We start from the raw sequence: 20,642 nt of genomic DNA on the forward strand, positions 1-20,642 counted from the left end.
ACGGGGCAAAATAAAGCAAGCAAAGCCAGGAGAATATTGTACACAGTAACAACAGTATTGAACCATGGTTAACTGTGATTTACTTAGCTATTCTCAGCAACGGAATGATCTAAGACAATTCCCAAGGACTTATGATGAAAAATACTATCCACCTCCACAGGAAAAAATGTAAACTCTGAATGGAGATTGAAATGCACTTTTTTAACTTCATTTTTCTTGGGTTTTTTGGGGGGAGGGTGTCTATTTTCTTTTGAAGCATGGCTAATATGGAAATATGTTTTGCATGACTGCACATGTATAATCTATATCAAATTGCTTGCCTTCTTAAGGAGGGGGTAGAAGAGAGAGGCAGGGAAGGAAAGAATTCGAACTCATAAAATTTAAATTAATATTAAAATGGTTTTTACATGCAATTGAGAAAAATAAATTTAAATTTAAAAACAAAAAAGGAAAGGAAATCACGATACAATACAAACACAAGACCTGAAAATGAATGTTATTTAGGCAGATTTGACATATCACATGTGATCTGGATGCCAGAAAACAAACTACAATGGATAATTAAAAACAAGGGAGTACAAAGAAGAAGCAGAGTAAAAGATGTCATAACTGTGTGATTTTAAAAAAAAGAACAGGCTGTTCATATGGCAGTTTTAAGATATAAACAATGGATGATCCATTGGCTCCATTAGTATCCATGAGATGTTATGAGAAAATATGGAAAGCAGTTCAGGCATCCTCCCACGGCAACCTTAAAGAGAAGACATGATCAAGAATCTCACAGGATATATATGTAAGTTTGTCTAAGTTGAGATGTCAATCACTGGAGTAAATATCCATATCAATGTGATCCATTTGAGTATTTCTGATTAGAAAATGGTTTAGAAAAAAGACTAAAGTCAAGGAAACTAATTAGGTAAGAAAGAGGACCCAATTTAAGATTTATGTGCTAAGTGGTCTTATTTCATTAACCAGTGTTTTATTTTGTCTACTGTAAATGCCAATTTCTACTGATTCGTAACAACCTACCTTTAGAAGGGAAGCTAAATGAGAGAGCAAGACAGGCCAAATGCAACTCCAATTTTTGGAGGTTCCATTTCTGAATGGGAGGGCACACTCACATTAAGTATGGTTTATTGTAGTCCTTGCTGCTTACATACTGAGTTAGTAGTGTTCTTTGAAGAAAATCTCCTTGTATCTTTGTCAATTTGCTTATCACAAGAGCAATAGGTTTTGTTTTCTTCTAACTTCTGCCAAAGGTTTTGACTCCCTGTTCTGTACCCCCTTCCCTTCAAAAAAAGCAACCTTTCTGTCAAGGTCATTCTCATGATATTTATTAGCATCCAGGCAGAACAAACTGCCCATCCTGAGCTAACCACCACCTCACATGTCCTTTCTCATATATCATACTTAGGTTAATCATGGGAACTGGCCCATCAAAGATTTTCCCCAGACTGCAGGCACCTACATTTGAGGCTGCTGCTGATCAAAAACTAGAAAAGATTGTCCATGAGCTAAGCACCTGTGCCCTAGCCAGTTAGAACTCAGAAGACTTTCCACAGGCTCAAGCATGCACCACCTTACTGATCAGTGATATTAAATTTGAGAACATTGAAAGAAAAGGGGCTTTATTGATAAAAGCTGATGTCAGAAGTAGATGGGTTTTTTAATGATATAATCAAGAACAAATCATTCCTAATTAAAGGCATCATGTGACCTCATGGATGATATCCCTTGTATCACCATGGAAAAGACTGGTTCAGAGACAGGAAAAAAAAACTGGACAAGTGTACAGGAATGTATTCTTTATCTGAAATAAACCCAGTGGGGGCTACAGGTCACATTTGCTCTCCTTGTTCATCTAAGATTCAAATAACTAATTTATTTCTGCAAAAACTTATGTCTTTCAATAAATCTCACTGAAATATCTGAGAGCTGTGTGTTGGGTTGTGTTTTCATCTTTTAATGTTATAGAGGTAATACTTATCTCAGAAATTATATATTTAGAAAGCATTAGCTACTAAATGTAGGGGAAAGGAGTAGGCAAACTTGGTCATGAATTCAAAACTTGGAATCAATTCCAAAAACATGGAAGTCAACTATTAATAGAAGTAAATGAATAGGACTGATAGGTATTATTGAGGTAAGATGCATAAGACTTGGAAATGCTTACAAGTATGCTTTAGGGAAAGGGAGAGATTGAGATTCAATTACAGGTTGCAAACCCAGTTGACTGGAAGAATTATAGTACCAACAAAGAAAACCACAGTGAAGTTTGGAGAATGAATGATCTGGGAGTGGGGAGAGGAGATCAAAAGGAAGGATTGTAATCTGCCTCAGTGGAAGGAACACACACAAATTCTTAGCTCTTCTCCCTCCTTGCCTATGGTCATGACCTCAGGGGTACAAAGTAACTTGGATACAGAGTGAAGAAAGCATTTGGCACAGTTTTATTTGTTACTCAGTCTGCATCACTCCAAAGGAGTGGGCTGGTGTTACCTTTGCTGGATCTGCATCTGGGTCATGCCCACCACCTGTGGATATTCCCCAGGACTTGATTGTGCATCCTATTGTCTTTTCCCTTGTTATTATCTCACTTGGTAGTCTCATAAGATCCCATGAATTCAATTATCATCTCTGTGTTGATCTCTATCTAGCTCTACTTATCCAGACTTCATCTCTCTCCTAATCTCAAGACTCCTCAACCTGTATTCTGAAAACTGAACTAACTTGCCCCAAAACAAGCACTTGCCTTTCTGAACTTCCCTATTACTTTCAAGGACATCATCATCGTTCCAGTCACCCAGGCTTGAAATTTAGGTGTCATCTTCAACTCCCCTCTCTCTCATCCCTGATGTCCAATCTGTTGCCAGGTCTTGTTAATTTGACTTCTGTAACATCTGTCATACATGCCCTCTTCTCTCATCTGATTCTGTCACCACTCTGGTTTAGGTCCTCACCACCTTACACCAAGACTATCCATAATATCCTGTTTGTTGATCTCCTCAACTCGAATCTCTCCTGCATCATCCACTCAGGGGTCAAATTGCTCTTCCTAAAGTGTAGTTTTAATCATATTTTCCCCTTTCTCTCCATTCAATAAACTCTAGCATCTCCCTATCAACTCCAGAATCAAATCTAAAACCCTTATTGTATTCAAAACTCTTCATAACCTTTCCCCTCCTACCTTTCCAGTCTTCTTACACCTTGCTCCCCCATACACATATTCTGAGACCCAGTGATACAGGCCTCATATAAGACATTCCATCTCCCAACTCTAGGCATTTTCAATGGTTATTCCTCATGCCTGGAACATCCACCCTCCTCTTCTCTGCCTCCTGGCTTCCTTTAAGTTCCAGATAAAATTCCATCTTCTATAATATGCTAAGCCCCTTAGTATTAGTTCCTTTACTGTGTTGATTATCTTCATTTGATATGATATATATATTGTTAACATATAATTTGTTGTACATAGTTGTTTGTATATTGTCTCTCTTAGATTGTGAGCTCCTTAAGAACAAGGATTGCATCTTGTCTGTCTTTTTATCACCAACATTTAGTATTTAGCTTGGCTCTTAGTAGAAATTTAATAACTACTTATTGACTAATTCAACAAACAAATCAAATTCATTCATCTTTGAAGAGATCTATATGACATTAAATACCACCCGTAAGCATCATGTACTTTCATCTTGTCTTGCGCTTTAAGGATATCTACCCCCAAAGATAGATCCAGTTCTCTCAAAGAGCAAAATAAATCCCTTTGTACAGTTGCCAATCAATAAGTTCTGCCTATGTATGTGAAATTTGAGATCAATCTTCTCTGAAAACAAACATTTCCCCAACAGTCTATAGCACATTCTTTTCCTATAGCTTTGTTCCATATTTTTCTCATTGAAAACTCCCTGTGAGTCTAATGAAGCATAAGGTCTCCCATTCCTATCTAAGAACTAATGAAATAATATCCTCCAAACACTGAAGTGTGTTTCATGACAACAGTTGGACTTGTGGTAAATTGGTATTCATGAAATAAACTGTTTTAATGGGATTCCACTCTAAGAAGAGTGCTTTGAAATTTCCTTTGTTGTTCATAATTAAAAGCATATAAACCACTTTCGCATTTATTAAACAAGTTTAACTGATATATAATAATCACCATAATAAGGTGGCCAACAAAGTCTAGAAACAACCTCAGCCAACAGATATTTAATATCCTTGCCAAGCAAAGAGAAATAGCAGCTGAAGGCAATGTTGTATTCGAATACAGTCATTTCCGAATGAGGACAATGATAGAAGATTGGAAACAATGTCACCTCACCGATCAGGAAGCTTGATCAGCAAAGAATCAAAATTTATGGCTATCTAAGAGACTATAATAGAAAAATGAATGGTGGGCATATTAAGTAAGTTAAAAGCATATTACCATCAATGACTTTGTAAAGATGCATTAACAGATTTTCTTTTACTTACTTACAATATCCTGGTGGGATGACTATGATTATCCCCTTTTAGGAGTAAGAAGTACAAAATAAATGTTTCTCTTTTTGGAGAGTCAGCCCAGAGACCACAGTATTGACTCAGAGGGAATCAGTGTTATGTGTTGTGTTTCAAAGAAAATTGGGGTTGCAGCAAGAAAGCTTTGGTTCAAATCCCTGCTATGACACCTATTAGCTGTGGGACCTTAGGTAATTCATGCAACCACTCTGAAGCAAATTTTCCAAATCCTTCATTTACTGTATTTGCTTCAAAGTCTCTTTCAACTCTGCTCTGTGACTCTATGGGCTTGGGACTCAAGTTCCAAGTTCCAGATAAACATTCTGCCTTTTGTATTTGTTGGCAGATTTACTTAAAACTCTAAGAACTGTAAATTTAAGCTCTGTTACCTCCAATTCAAACACATTGATTTACATGTCCACAGAAAGGATTTAATCAACTAAAAGATAAGGACTTGCAGTAGTTTCAAATAAGAATGTGCATTGTCTAAAGATTAAATGATTTTCTGCTGTGGATTTGACGATTGCTTGAAAAATTTCTCAAAAAGCAGTTATTAAACTCTTTCTTTTATTTTAAAATTGTATTTTCCCTTAATCAATAGAAGTTAGAGTTCAATTAACAGTGGCTGCTACTTCAAGAAAATAAAATATCAACTCCAGAGATAGAATCCATTCATTTTGGCTCATGCCAGAAGCTTTTAAATCTGAATAGTATCATCAATGGCGGTATCAATACCTGATTGCTTTTCTCCTACCCCCCCATTCTCTCCTCTTTATATTCACAACTATGTGTACTAACTTTTCCACTTCTTTCTACACATTTGTGCCAGAAATTACAGTTCTTGAAATATGCTTCCCAAGAAACATCTGCTCTGTTGTTTCTATGCTTTGTTTTTCCTTGAAGGATCTTTTTTTAAGAGTAGAAGGGAAAAGAAAGCATTAGACTATAAATTGATAATTCTTACAACATTTTTATGCAATTTATTGCACATTCCAGCCATTCCACATGACACTTCAGATGGAGTGGCATTAGTGCAAACATTTTATAATGTATACCTCAGAAACATATTTCTCTTTCTCAGAACCATTGTTTTAATATGGAGCCCCATTGTGACATCATTTTCTTTTCTGTATTCTCCCAATTGACTGAGAGAGCCGGACAAGGGGAGGTTGGCGTCAGTTTTCTTGCCATCCTCTCTGAAACTTGGTGCAAATCATTTCAGCAGCTCATTTAAAGCTCTGACCCTCTAGCCTTGGGGAGCTCAAACAGAGCTCCACTCGGGGATCCAAGAGCAAACCCATCTGCTGGATTATTTAAGCATCAGAGAAGGTCTGTGTGTTTCACTAGTCCTGGCAAATAAAGCTAGACAAGGTCGTTTGGGAGTTCTGGCTTCTTATACAACGGATTGTTGGTTGCTCATTCTGGAAATGACTCTCTCAAAAGGGTAAAGGGAGCTTGCCAAAGTGTGGGTTTGGGTTTGCTCCAGTCAGAGCATTTCATATTTGCATAGATTTCACTTTAGAGTTTTCAAAGGACTTTCATAGATATCATGGCACACATACACACAAGTATTTGACCATACCAACCTGAACACATGCTGTCTCTTCATATCTCAAAAACTAATGAGGTTCAGGTCTAGTTAGCACTTAGGTAGGGGATAGCCCTAGAATCTTAAGTGCTAGGGGCTTAATGGGAGGCAGTATATTACAATAGATAGGATTCTGGCCTTGGAGTCAGGAAGACCTGCATTCACTTCCTGCCTCTGACAGATACTAGCAGTGTGACCCCAAGCAAGTCACTTAATTGCTTATTGCCCCTCTCCAAGATTAAAAGTTGCAAAGAAAAATACTAATTTGTATTGGTGGAATATGTTCATCTCTAGCAATTTCCTATGCTGATGAAATTGCTGATTCTGTATAACAGTAAGAATTTATTTGTAGTATGTGAGCTCCTGAAGGGCAGAGGAGCTGTTAGTTTTATCTTTTTTGTACATGGTAGGCATTTAATCAATGTTCATTGAATTGTTCAATGCTAGCCAAAGGGAGTTGACAGACATTTCCTACATAAAGGGATGGGAGCACAATCCCCTAAATGTGCCCATGGGAAGAGTGAGGTCAGACTTAGACTACAATCACAATGGGGCACATGCATAGTATATACGTGTGGCAAAAGAAATTCAAAACTAACTTCTGATATTGCAGGGTCTCTTTTTAATTTCTGGAATAAAACAAGCATTTCCATAGCACAGTACAATAAAGCAAATCTACTATGCATAATTTGCCATTCCTTTCAAATATACAACACAATTATCACATAAATTTCTTTTTTTCTCTTTTTCCTTCCCTCACTCCCCCCAAAGTTGGCTACTATTAGACACAAATGTGTGTGTGTGTGTGTGTGTGTGTGTGTGTGTGTGTGTAAAATTATCCTATACAAATTTCTATTCATCAGTTCTTTTTCTGGATTCAGAGAGTGTTTTTCTTCATATGTCCTTTATAGTTAATTTGGGTATTTATAACACACAGAATAACTTATGTTATAATAACGTTCTCTTTACAGAGCATACATGCTGAGGGCCCACAGTCTGCTTCTCTTCATAGCCTCACTTTCAATTGCTAAGGACTATGTTCCTCGAACCTGCTTCCCCACTTTTTTTTTTCTTTGTGCCTTCAGCGGCTAGTGAGGTGATGGATTTGGTTTGCTCTGGGTTCTAACCATGGCTCCACCACTTACTCCCTGTGTGACTTTTAAGTACATCACTTTACTTTCAGCCTCAGTTTGCTCACCAGTTAGATGAGAAGTTTGAATTAGGCACCCTCTGAGATCCATTCCAACTCTACAATTTATGATTCTATGACATGATTGTGTCCCTCATTTGCCCCAAAATTTTTGGTTGCTTCCTACATTGTACTAAATACCTCTGCCTACTTTCAAGGTCCTTTCAGTAAATAATAATAATAATAATAATAATAATAATAATAATAATAGCTAGCACTTAGATAGTACTTTAAGTTTACAAATCATTTTACATATATTATCTCATTTGATCCTCACAACAACTCTGGGAGGTACGTGATGCTATGATCCTCATTTCTGAGGTGGAGAAACTGAGGAAGGCAGACATCAAGTGACCTGGCCAAGGTTACACATAGCTAATGAGAATCTGAGGAAGGATTGAAACTCAAGTCTTCCTGACTCTAGGCCCAGGACCCCTTCATCACTAAACTGCCTACTATCTCTACTATGTAATAATACCTAAATGCTATAAAGATCTGTGATTTCATCATTGTGAGCATTCCTTCCTCCCATATCAATCAAATCTTTTCTAAAACTTAGTAGATTGCCTTCAAGAAAAGACTATGACAAAAAAAATACACACCTTGAGAGCAACCTAGTGATACACCTTTCTGTACTTGGGCCTAGCACATTATTCAGTGGTCTCTTCAGTTCACATGGATTTGATTACCATTTTATGCTGATGATTCTCAAATCTACCTATCCTGTCCTAATCTCTTTGCTCATCTCCAATCTCTCTTCTCCAATTGTCTTTCAGATTTAAAGTCAATATGTACGAAACAGGACTCAATGTATTTTCCCTTAAACCCTCTACCAATCTTTCTTATTACTGTAGAGGACAATACCATCCTCCCAGTACCTCAGGCTTTTAACCTAGAAGTCATTCTGACTTCTTCACTATTTCTCACCCCCTGAATCCAAACTGTTGTCAAGGCCTGCCAATTTCACCTCTGTGACATTTCTTGAATTCTTGAATCTCTTGAACTTCTCTCCTCTGACACTGCCATCACTCTAGTGCCTGTCATCACCTCACACCTTGACTACTACAATAATCTGCTGGTGGGTCTACCTACTTCAAGTCTCTCCCTACTCCAATCAATTCTCCATTCAGCCATTAAAGTCACACACCTCCTAATCAATAAACTTCAATTGTTTTTTATTGCCTCCAGAGCAAATGCTGTTCAGTCCTTTCAGTCACGCCTGACTCTTCTTCCTCTTTGGAGTTTTCATGTCAAAGATACTGGAATGCTTTGCCATTTCTGTCTCCACTAGGAACAAATACAAAATGTTTTTTAAGCATTCAAAGCTCTTCATAATCTAGACTTCTCCTATCTTTCTTGTCTTCTTGTTATACCTTACTCCTGAAAAATCTTCTTTGATCCAGTGATGCTTAGCTCCCTTACTGTTCCAAGATCAAGGCTCTCCATCTCTCTGCTCTAGGAATTTTTTCTAACTTTCCCCCATACCCAGAATGTTCTCCCTCCTCTGCTCTGACTACTGACCTCCCTGGATTCCTTTAAGTCCCAACTAAAATCCTTCCTTCTATAGGAAGCCTTCCTTAATACCTCTTAATTCTAATGTTTGACCTCTCTTAATTTTCTGTTTATCCTGTACATAGCTCACTTTGTATATATTTGTTTGTATGGTATCTCCCCCATTAGATTGTAAGTGCCTTGAGGGCAGGTATTGTCTTTTGCCTCTTTTTGTATTCCCAGAGCTTAATGTGATGCCTGGCACATAATAGGCATTTAATACTTATTCAATGAATTCAATTGAATTAGTACTCACTCTGATACTTGAAGCCTTTCATTCCATAATGAAATACCCAGATGTGATTTTTGTGAAGGATTAAATAAAAGTAACTACTGAGTCCAGATTCCTTTCCCCACCCCCCTTAGTCCTGGGCTACAGTCAGCCTAGATTTCTTGGCTCATTACACTCTTTCATAGAGCTACAGCTAGGATAGACCTCAGAGATCTCCCAATTCACCACCATCATTTTTCAGATGAGGAAACTGAGACTCAAAGAGATTATTTTGCACACCAGGTCAGACATGTAGTAAACATTACAGGCAGGATTTGTACCCAGGTTGTCTCACTCCAGAGCCAATATTTTTTGGTTTGTTTTTTTTTTTCCCCACTGTACTATGTTGGTTCGATTGCCTCAGTGCCTTTCCCTATGCTAGTCTTCAACCTTGGAACTGATTCCTTTCCTTCACATATCTGTTCAAATATTCCTTGCTCTTTAAAACCCAGCTCCCATACTTGCTTGACTCTGAAGCCTTGTTCAACTGCTTCCCTACAGAATTCTTTCCCTTTTCTGAATTGCCCTGTAAGTTATTTTTTATGTCAACTTTGCACAAAGTTCAGGCTGCAGAATCATTTCAAGTGTGGTGTTAAAGTTAAAGTCCTTCTGGCACTTTCTGTATCACTCATGGTCCAGTGCCCCTGAAATCCGTTAGTGAATAATCAGTCAATAAACATTTACTAAATGGCTTCTATGTTTCAAACATTGTGCTAAGTACTGAAGGATTCTTGGCTCACATGGACCAGATTAGATCCTGAGGACTCACTCCATAAGATCAGTTTATATTTTCAAGTTTAATTCTTCACATGCCATCCTATAATCCACTCTGGTCATCTTTTTAATATCTTTCCAGATGCCAGTTACTCTAGTTCACAGAACTTCCTGAGATTATGCTCTGAGTGACTTAAGCCACTAAGATTTAGGATCACAGTCCTGGATCTAGACTGTCCTGATTGGTGATTCTGCCACTGAAACACACAAATAGTATAATATCTGTTGTTGTTGAGTCATTTCTGACTCTTCATGACCCCATTTGGGATTTTCTTGGCAAAGATACTAGAGTGATTTCCTTAACCAGCTCATTTTACAAATTACGATACTGAGTCAAAAAGGATTAAGTGATTTGCCCAGTGTTATAGTTAGTAAGTGTCAAGTGTCTGAGATTTGAAATCAGGTCTTCCTGACTCTAGACTCAGTGCTCTATCCATTGTGCCACCTAGACAGGTCCAAACAAATAGACCCTGACTATGCTTCACATGCCATCCAACCTCCTACCCTGGCCAGCCTCTTGCCAGATGGCAAATCAGCTTCATGCTGAACCTCTGCTTCTTCCCAATCTGTCCCTCTTTCTACTTTCCGCCTCTTGGTCTACAAAAAGCAATCACATCAATGCAAGCATTGCTTCCAGAAAGAACATGTCATTTGATTCCCCTAAGACCACACTCACCATCCTTGTGATTTCCCAATCTAAAATATTTTCTGATCAATACTCCCCAATGTGTGCTGTCTCCCTCTACTAAACTCTTTGAAGATAGGGAGTGTCTTGCTTTTATATTTGTTACCCCAAAACTTAGTAAATGCCAGACATATAATAAGTATTTGGTAAATGGTTTTCATTCTCCTAAGCTCATTGCCCCCACCTAGAGTTCTACAGGAAAATAAAATTTAAGATGAAGCTTGTTATCCAGACTTTCTCCATATCTGAGTAACAGGATCCCCAAATTCCACACAAAATGCATAATATGGGTGCCTGCTATAGGACAGCCACTATAGATAATCCATAGAATAGAAGATATAGGAAGCTGAGAACAAATACATAAATCCAAAACATTCAAATCGTGTATCAGACTCATTAGACTCTCTCCAGGAAGGGAAGCATGTTTTGTAAAAGGTATACTGCACACAGTCTGAGCAGGTCACTGAAACAGGAGGGTCTGCAAGACCCAGATTTCTGTCCTCCCTCTCCCTCCATGGCATGACTTGAGTACTTTAGCAATAATCTCTTGGGAACTCTTACCCTTTGGGTTATCTATGAGGCAACTCTCAAGGCTGGGGAAGTACATTCACCACAATTCTAGGTTTTGTGTTCAATAAAATGATACCGAAAGTCAGACAGACAAGAGCAGGAAGTGCAGAAACCTCCCCTTCTCAGCCTTTCCCCCTGCCTCTAACCTAAACTTGCTGTGTGCTTCTTTGGTAAATCAGTATTTGCTTTCCCTCCACCATCCCCCCAACATATACATACACACAAACCATGCTGTATCATTCCAGCATGAAAGTCCAAGGAGAGAAAGAAGTCACACAAAGAATGTTCATGCTATTTTGCAGCTTGATTTTACAGATAACAGGAAAAGGGACAGATCTTTCAGAAAGTCTGTCACCTGATTCTCAGTCATCAAATATCTAGGAGATATCCTCAATCACTGGGAATCAATTAAATGAGTTCCCTATATCTTCTCAGCAAGGTGTTAGAGGGTAGTTCTACTTCCATGCTAAATTTTCTTTTTAGACCAGGGGTCCTCAACCTGGGGCCCATGAACTTTTTAAATGTGCTGATGATTTTATTTCAACAAATCCATTTCCTTTATTATCCTATGCATTTTGTGCATTTAAATAAACATTATTCTGAGAAGTTCATAAGCTACAATAGACTCAGAGAGATACATATCACACATACATGCATACACACCCACCCACACACACACACACACACTCACATACACACACACATACACACACACACACACACACACACCCCTCACTAGTTAAGAATATTTGCTTAAGAATAAGAACCATACACTTGAATGGTTGAGTAGAGAAATTCATCAGATTGATCAGGGGCTCTTTGATGTTTATATGTTATAATGTTTATAATATTATAATAAGCCTACTTGAAATGAGTGTATGAAAAGAGTTTCTTATACCCAATTCTACCCTGTTGAACTCTGAATTTTTTCACCTTTACCAATGTTTATGATTTTTTTTTAATTCAGAAGGATTTTGTCTCCATTAGATCCAGGATTGATTTGTCAAGTATTAGGAGGCATGAGGGTGGAGAGCTTGAAAGTCCAGAATTAAGGTTCTATAAAAGGCTGATACCCAATGTGGGAGATGAAAAAAAAACACAGTTGCCATTTCCAACCTATTAAGGTTAAGCATTACAAAATCAGAGATAAAGCATTGGAAGGGACCTTAGAAGCCATCTAATCTAACCCTTTATTTACAGATGAGGAAAATGAGGCACATAGAGGTTTAGCTACTAGCCCAAGGTCACACAGACATTAAATGACAAAGGCAGGATTCAAACCTGGATCATCTGATTCCAAAGACTGGATTATCTGATTCCCTTTCACTTACATTGCATCACCTCTCAAGAGAAAATAGCTCTCCTTCCTTTCTTGACTTCATTAGTGGAAAGATTAAAGAATTGAGGAATTCACAGAAATTAGAAGAGCAAGAATGGAAATCTGACTTTGAGGAAGGAGTGTTATAAAAAGAAGTCCAGATGGAACATATGCAATTAGCAAAGAAAAACCAGAATTTTACCAAAGGACACAAAAACCTGGGGTCAAATATGTAGTTGGGGAAGTGGGGGATGCTTCTCTATGATCAGTATTGTGCCCTTGCCTCACCTCTCTTTGTGATCCTCATTTGTCCTGTGCTGCCACATGGTGACCCATGGTAGCCACCTCTAACTAGAGCACCCTTGTTGTAGCAGCTCTCTGCCAGCCTTAATTGTCTCCAAGGAGGGTTAAGGACTATACTCTCCCTTCCTTTCTTCACATTTCCCTCTGCACCCTCCCTGCACTGTTTCCCCAACTATTTTTACTCCAGTTGAAAAGATTCCCAGTTAAAGCTGTAAAGGAAACCTTACTTAGTTAAATGGTAAATGTTACAAAATGATCTAGTTAATTACATCTCCCATAAGTACCAAAAGGACTTTCAGAAAGCCACTGAGCTATACAGATGGGCCCCATCATTGGACCACATCCAGTTTCAGCTTAGCAGCTTGACAAAAATGAACCTGGAGGGCCAAGCAAAGTCATACTAAGCCAAGACTTCTTTTAGCTCCTGGACCTCTTCTTTCCCTTTAAAGCTCTATGCTTTGATTCTTTATTGATAATATGTTTCAAAAGAAGACTTCTGGAAGATTTTTTCCAATCAATTTATTGAACTAACCTTTACTAAATGCCTCCTTGTTACACATCAACGCTAGACTCTGAAGGAGCTACATGAGCAAAACATGGTCTCTGCTCAATTAGTTTACAATCTGGCAATAGAGATAAAAATACATGGAATAATTACTGTGATAGTAATTATAATATGAAATAATAATTTTGTAGCAATATGAATAAACTGGAGAGGTTTCAGAGGAGAGAAACCAAGATGGTTGACTCTAATACATGTCATCCGAGGGCTGGTTAAAGGATATTAAGCCTGAGTAAGACAAGTGGTAGGGGAGATGAGTAGGGGCAGTATTGTAACTATCTTCAGATGTTTCCAAGACTGCCACATGAAGTATTAGATTTCTTGTGTTTGTCCCAAAGGGGGCATATGAAAAGGCATAAGGAGAATGGGGGGATTTTTTTATCCTGTTTTTTGATGTAAAATTTCAAACGGTTCCAGGTGACAGGAGGGTATGGAAGAAGCTTATGGATTCCCAGATATTTAGAATTGTGAAAGACTTCCAGGACTATTTAATACAACCCCTACCCAAGCAGGAATTCCATCTACCACATCCTTGACCATTGGTCATCCAGGCTCCATTCAAAGACTTCTTGTAATGGAGAACTTCCCACTTCCAAGGGCAGCCTATCCCACTTGTGAACAGTTCTATTCATTAGAAAGTTTCTCCTTATTTGGATCCAACGTCAGCCTCTGACTTGCCCTCTTAGTCCTGCCTTTTTTATGAAGTAGAGAAAGTCTAAGCCCTCCTCCAAAGCACAGCCCTTCAAATACTTGAAGACCATTGTCATATTCCCCCACCTCATTTTAACTCCTAGATCATTGAATGGATTCTTATAGAGCATGATATGTAATGTCTTTATAACTTTCCTCTGAATGCTGTCCAGCATTTTCTTCCTAAAATAGAGTGCATAACATCAAACAAAGTACTCTATTTGTATTCTGACCACAGCAGAGTCACTAGGACCATCCTAGACCATGGCTTTGAATACTATGACTCTCTTTATAAAGTTTATTTATCTATTTTATTTTTAATTTATGGAATAAAACAAGCATTTCTATAACATAATATAATTTAGAAAAGATGATTACACAAAAACTTCAAATTAACAAAACCTAACATACCTTTGAATTTTTTGTTTACCCATCTTTTGTAATAGCCAAGAAATCATCTAGATATCCATTGATGGGAGGATGAATAAACAAATTGTGGTATTTGAATGTAGTGGAATGTTAGTGTGTTATAAGAACTGATAAATGTGATGAATGGAGAAGTCACAGACTGTCATGAACTGATCCAAAGTGAAGTAAGCAGAGAAAAAATATATACAAAATGACTACAATGTAAATGGAAAGCACAACTATCACAAAATAATTGAAATTGAATGCTACAGAAAAATTTAAAAAGCCTTTGGACACAAAGAGAGATATGAGAAAAAAGATGTGTTGGGAGGGTACAATTTTTGCTGCATTTTACTGATTTTTTTTCCTCTTCCCCATTTTTCTTTTAAAAAAAAGTTTTTGTCTTAGCTCTGGAAAGGACAGTGCTACGCTGGCAGATGTTTAACAATCCATTCTCCAAATACACACACACACACACACACACACACACACACACACACAGACAGAGAGGCAGAAACAGGACATAATTATAAGTTTAATCTTCACCATTAACATTTTCTCTGATATTTCCTTAAGTCTAGACAATAAAAAACAACAAATCAGGCATTGATTCATAGTTTGCCAGTTGCTCGCAGTGAAAATATAACCATGGGCTTGCACTCTCGCTCAGTGATTCATGCTGATTCTAGCACAACCTTGGGAAGAGGAGAGAAAATGGGGAAATCATGGTGATAGAAAAACACTAAATACCAATAAAATCTATTGGAAAATATATTTTTGGCTGCCATATCACATTGATGACTCATTGTGAACTTTCCAATAAAACTTGGTGCTGGTTTTAGATGAACTGTTGTCTGTCTATAAACCTTGCCTCTTGTCTTTTTCTTGAGCTCAAATCTGTCTCCAAAACTTTTTTTTTTCTAATTTCTCCTAGTTCTGCTTTTGGGGGCCAAGAAGAATATATCTAATGTCTATTCCAGACTTCAGAATTCAGATATTTGAAGAGAGCTAGCCTATTCCTTTTCTCCTCTCCCACCCCACTCCTCTACATATCTTCTTTTGGCTGAACATCTCCAGTTCTTTTGTGACATTGTTTTCAGTACCAACATAAAGCACCCTTATAGAGTTCGAACTTTATATTATAGTAGAAACTGGGGCAGATTCTCTTTTGAGACACAGGCTTTTTTAGCATTCAACATGATTTTCCTAATGTTCTAGCCCTCTGGTCTAGGATGTTCTGGAACCAGCTCCCAGAGCCCTAGTGTTAATTTTTCTGTGTAAGCATTCACACATAAGAAATTGACAAGTGCTATAGCTGGGGATTGGGTTTATTCTGTTGATGGTATAGATTTAAGGAAGTGTTGAAGCAAATGGTGATGATGATTAAACTTAAAAGTGTAACCAGATTACCTTTATTTTTTCCAGAGACTGAGATGTTATTCATATACCAGCATACTATGACTTGCAACCTAAGGCAGTGGGTAAGAGAGGTGTGACTGCTCATTCTTACTGCCAAGGCTACATGGGAGAGAGATGTATCCTTGACATCCTAAGTTGCAACTTGGAATGAATTTACACACACACACACACACCACACACACACACACACACACACACACACGTATGTTACACTTGGTGATTAGGTCAAATAATACAAAGTAAGAGTTCCTCTACATTATGAGTTATACAGGTCTTCATGGAATTCCCTATGTACACATAGTTAACACTCATTAAACACTTCTATGAATGAAGGAGTGAATGTATTATCTTGGGAGCAGGATAGGAAAATAGGAATATTTTTAATACATTAAAAGGTTACTCTAAAATAATGATGAAGCACATTTTGAACTCAGGTCCTCCTGACACCAGGGCCAATGCTGTATTCACTATGCCACCTACCTGCCCCTTCAGAGAATTTTTTTTTCTTTTTTCTGGTGAGGTAATTGGGGTTAAGTGACTTTCCCGGGGTCACACAGCTAGTAAGTGTCATGTGTCTGAGGCCGCATTTGAACTCATGTCCTCCTGACTCCAAGGCCAGAGCTCTATCCACTGTGCCACCTAGCTGCCCCATTGTCCCCTAGCTGCCCCAATGAAGTACATTTTGGGCAAAGTAAATGATACTCACTTTATAAGTAATTAGTCTCTCCCAACATGTGTGGAAGGAAAAAAGAAAGAAAGAAAGAAAGAAAGAAAGAAAGAAAGAAAGAAAGAAAGAAAGAAAGAAAGAAAGAAAGAAAGAAAGAAAGAAAGAAAGAAGAAAGAAGAAAGAGAAAGAAGGAAGGAAGGAAGGAAGGAAGGAAGGAAGGAAGGAAGGAAGGAAGGAAGAGAAAGAAAGAAAGAAAGAAAGAAAGAAAGAAAAAGAAAGAAAGGAAGAAAGAAAAGGGGCAGCTAGGTGGCACAGTGGATAGAGACCAGCCCTGAAGTCCAGAAGACCTGAGTTCAAATCCGGCCTCAGACAAACACTTGACCCGTACTAACTGTGTGACCCTGAGCAAGTCACTTAACCCTAATTGCCTTAATAAAAAAAAAAGAAAGGGAAGAATGGAAATTAAGAAGTTCCATGGTGGTCAAATAGTAAAGCCACCTCTGGTGCATATATATTACTTAAGCCTCTATAATATTACCTAGTTGTTTCTCTGCATCCCTATCAAATGGCTATGTTTTGTTCAAGGACTTGGAACTCTGTATATTTAATAGCCTTCTTTTTATCTTCTAGAGGTTGGCAACATATTCTTGCCAAATGAATTTTTTAGGCTCTACTTGAATGGAGGCCAACAGGATTCAAGAATATTTCTACAAATAATGAAACATTAAGGTACCTTTCCAGGCCCTATCTTCCTCCAGTCATCAGTCAATCACAGTTGGCAGTATACATCAATCCCTGTCTTGCAGACATTTTCACAATAGAATAAATAGCAATCTACCAGGCTAGTCATATGGCAAAGTCCATTCAATTGTTAACAGGACTACTGCTATTAGATTGATCTTTCTAAGGCCTGGTGATTCTGGCTGCATCATCATGATCATAGTCTTTGAAAGAGATTGTTCCCAACCCAACCAATCACAAAACAGAGGGAAGGACAAAAGATCTGATTTCCCTCTCTTAAAAACAAACAAACAAAAAAAACCACCAGATGATCTTTTTTTTCCATGTCTTATAAAGTAACAGAATCTTAGAGTTGGTAGGGACCTTGGAGGTCATCTGGCACAATATAAAAATAGCAATAATAACAAAAATAGCTAAAATTTACATCTCTTTAAGGTTTGCAAAGTTCTACACATGTATTATCTCATTTGATCCTCACAAAAATGCTTGTGACGTTGGTACTATTATTATCTTTCTTTTACAGATGAAAAAACTGTAGCTAAGCAATGTTAAGTGAGTTACCCCAAGTTGTGCAAGACAGTAAGTACCTGAGGCAAGATTTGAACTAATGACTTCCTGAGTCCAGGTCCAATACCTGTGCCACCTAACTTTCTGTGTGGGAAATTTTGCTTGAATATCTTCAGTGATTGGAAACTCACTACCAAACAAAGCAGACCATTTCATTTCTTGACAGATCTAATTTTTTCTTTTTCCTTTACTTTGTAATGATTATGATTAAATCAATGTTGCCATTCAAAAATATATAGTGCACTGTTTTTTAAAAATATGTAAATATGGAGACAGAGCCAATGTGGCAGAGTAAAGTCAGGGACTAGCCTGTGTGCTCCCCCAAACCCCTCCAAATACCTCTAAAAATTCTAGAGCAGCAGAACCCACAAAAAGATGGAGTGAAACAAATGTCCAGCCCAATACAACTTGGAAGGTCAGCAGGAAAGGTTTATCTCATCTGGGTAAGAGTGGAACCCAGTCCAGCAGAGACCACACCAGCATAGTCGCAGTCACAGCAAACCAAGAATTAGCCTCAGGAGTGACTGACTTCTAGAACGGGTCAGAAGGAGATTCAGGGTTCCTTTGGCTAGCCCTGAGGCAGGGCTCTGCTGCTTTGCCCAAACTCGGATCTGAGTCACAGTCCTGGGTGGCAGCCCTGGGGCAAGGAGGAGCTAGAAAAGCAAAACTCGTGGCCACGGGGGAGGGGGGATCTTCCTCACAGTTTCAGAGCAGAAAAGAGTTCTTGTAGTTGCTCAGACCAGAGCACTGGCCAGGAGAATAGTAAACAACTCTTTGGAAGAACTGAAAACTTAAAGGTCCCTAGAAGTACCTCTGAAAACAGCTGTATAAAACCCTTGAAGCTTGGGACAGTTCACTCTCCACACTGGAAGCAGAGCCCTACCTTGACAGTTAAAAGTCAAGTAACAGGCTGGTAAAATGAGCAAACAGGAAAAACAAACTGACTATAGAAAGTCACTATGGTAATAAGGAAGATCAAAACATACACTGAGAAGAAGACAACAAAGTCAAAGCTCCTACATTCAAAGCCTCCAAGAAAAATATGAATTGGTCGCAGGCCATGAAAGAGCTCAAAAAGGATTTTGAAAACCAAGTAAGAGAGATATAGGAAAAATTGGGAAAAGAAATGGGAATGATGCAAGAAAATCATGAAAAGTGAGTTAGCTTGATAAAGGAGACTACATACATAAGTACATGCATACATATGTGTGTATGTGTACTACATATGTTCATACTACATATATGTATATACACATACACACACACACATGAAAATGACAGTAGAAACCACACTGAGATGAGAGTTAGAAGACATGGGTTCTAATTAAGTTTCTGTTGTTAACCAGCAGTGTGGCCTTTGGAAATTCACTCAACCTCTTTGGGTTTAAGTGTACTATTTGTAGAATTAAATGTTAGACTAAATGCTTTTAAATGTCCTTGCCTGCTCCATGATTCTGTGACTCAAAAGTTAAATCTTCTCTTGTGTTTCCAAAGCTGTAAGCTTAGAATCCTGGTTTTCCAGAGATTCAAAACATGAGATTACAGACAAATTTCTCCAATTGAGACAAGGCTCCCTTCTGTCTCTGTGCAAACCATTATTTGGAGATATCCAGAAAGAGTTGGTTTTTTTTTTAATGGCTGTCTTGGACTCTTGGCTTTTTGCCTGGGGAAAAAATGAAAGGTTAAATTACTCCAAATGGGAATGGGGGGAAATTGTACGATGTAGGAACAGTTTCACAATCCCCAACTACCCTTGGGAAAGAAAAGCTATGGAGGTAAGAAAAACTTAAAATGAAAATCATTTAATGCTTGTTTGGAGAACTCAGCAGTATTTTCATTTTTGTTTGCCAGAAAGGTTTACCAGAAAGTTAGGTACTGTGGTAGAGTAGATTCAGTACTGACCTAGAACTGTGTGTGCCCCTGGCCAAGTTGGGGCAGCAAGGTGGCATTGTAGACAAGGTGCTGGGCCTGAATTCAAATTTGGCTCAGACACTTACTAGCTGTATAACCCTGGGCAAGTCTGTTTGCTTCAGTTTACTCATCTGTAAAATGAACTAAAGAAGGAATGGCAGATCATTCCAGCATCTTTGCCAAGAAAACCCCAAATGGGGTCACAAAACATCAGACGTGGCTAAAACAACTAAACAATAACAACAACTCTGAGTGAGTTGCTTAGCCACTCAAGCTCATTTATCTCATCTGTAAAATGCAAATAAAAATAGCACCTACCTCCCAGCGTTGTTGTGAAAATCAAATGATGTACAACATGTAATGTTGTTGCTGTTGTTGTTGTTTTTAAATAATTTTTGGAGGTAGCTAATGCTTCTCATGCCAAAGGTTCATGGATTCCAAAACATCACTATGATGCTGTCTGCCCCTTTAGACCATGGTGCAGAACTTGATGGTTAAGAGGGGGTCCTCCAATATCTTCTGTTAACCAAATCTCTTGTTTGAGGAGGGGTATAGTTAGAAGCTCCAAGCAAAGTCAGTCAAAAAGCACTAATTAAATGCCTACTGTATAAGTATCTCTAGTAGCATGGGTTTGCAGAGAGGGATGACAATGAGGCATTAAATATTGAATTGATTTGATGTTACATTTCTTTTATGTTCAATACTGAATCTACTTCACCACACTACCTAGCTTTCTGGTAACCACTCTGGCAAACAAAAATGAAAATTTTGCTTAGCTCTCTAAGTAAGCACTAGATGGCTTCCATTTTGAGTTTTTCTTACCTCCATAGCTTTTCTTTCCCAAGGGTAGCTGAGGATTGTGAAACTGTTCCTACATCTTACAATTTCCCCCCATTCCCATTTTGAGTAATTTAACCTTTAGTGAAAAAGATAA

The sequence above is a fragment of the Phascolarctos cinereus genome, unplaced genomic scaffold, assembly GCF_003287225.1.
Source record: "Phascolarctos cinereus isolate Bilbo 61053 unplaced genomic scaffold, phaCin_HiC Scaffold_4;HRSCAF=312, whole genome shotgun sequence".
In the NCBI taxonomy this organism is placed as follows: domain Eukaryota; kingdom Metazoa; phylum Chordata; class Mammalia; order Diprotodontia; family Phascolarctidae; genus Phascolarctos; species Phascolarctos cinereus.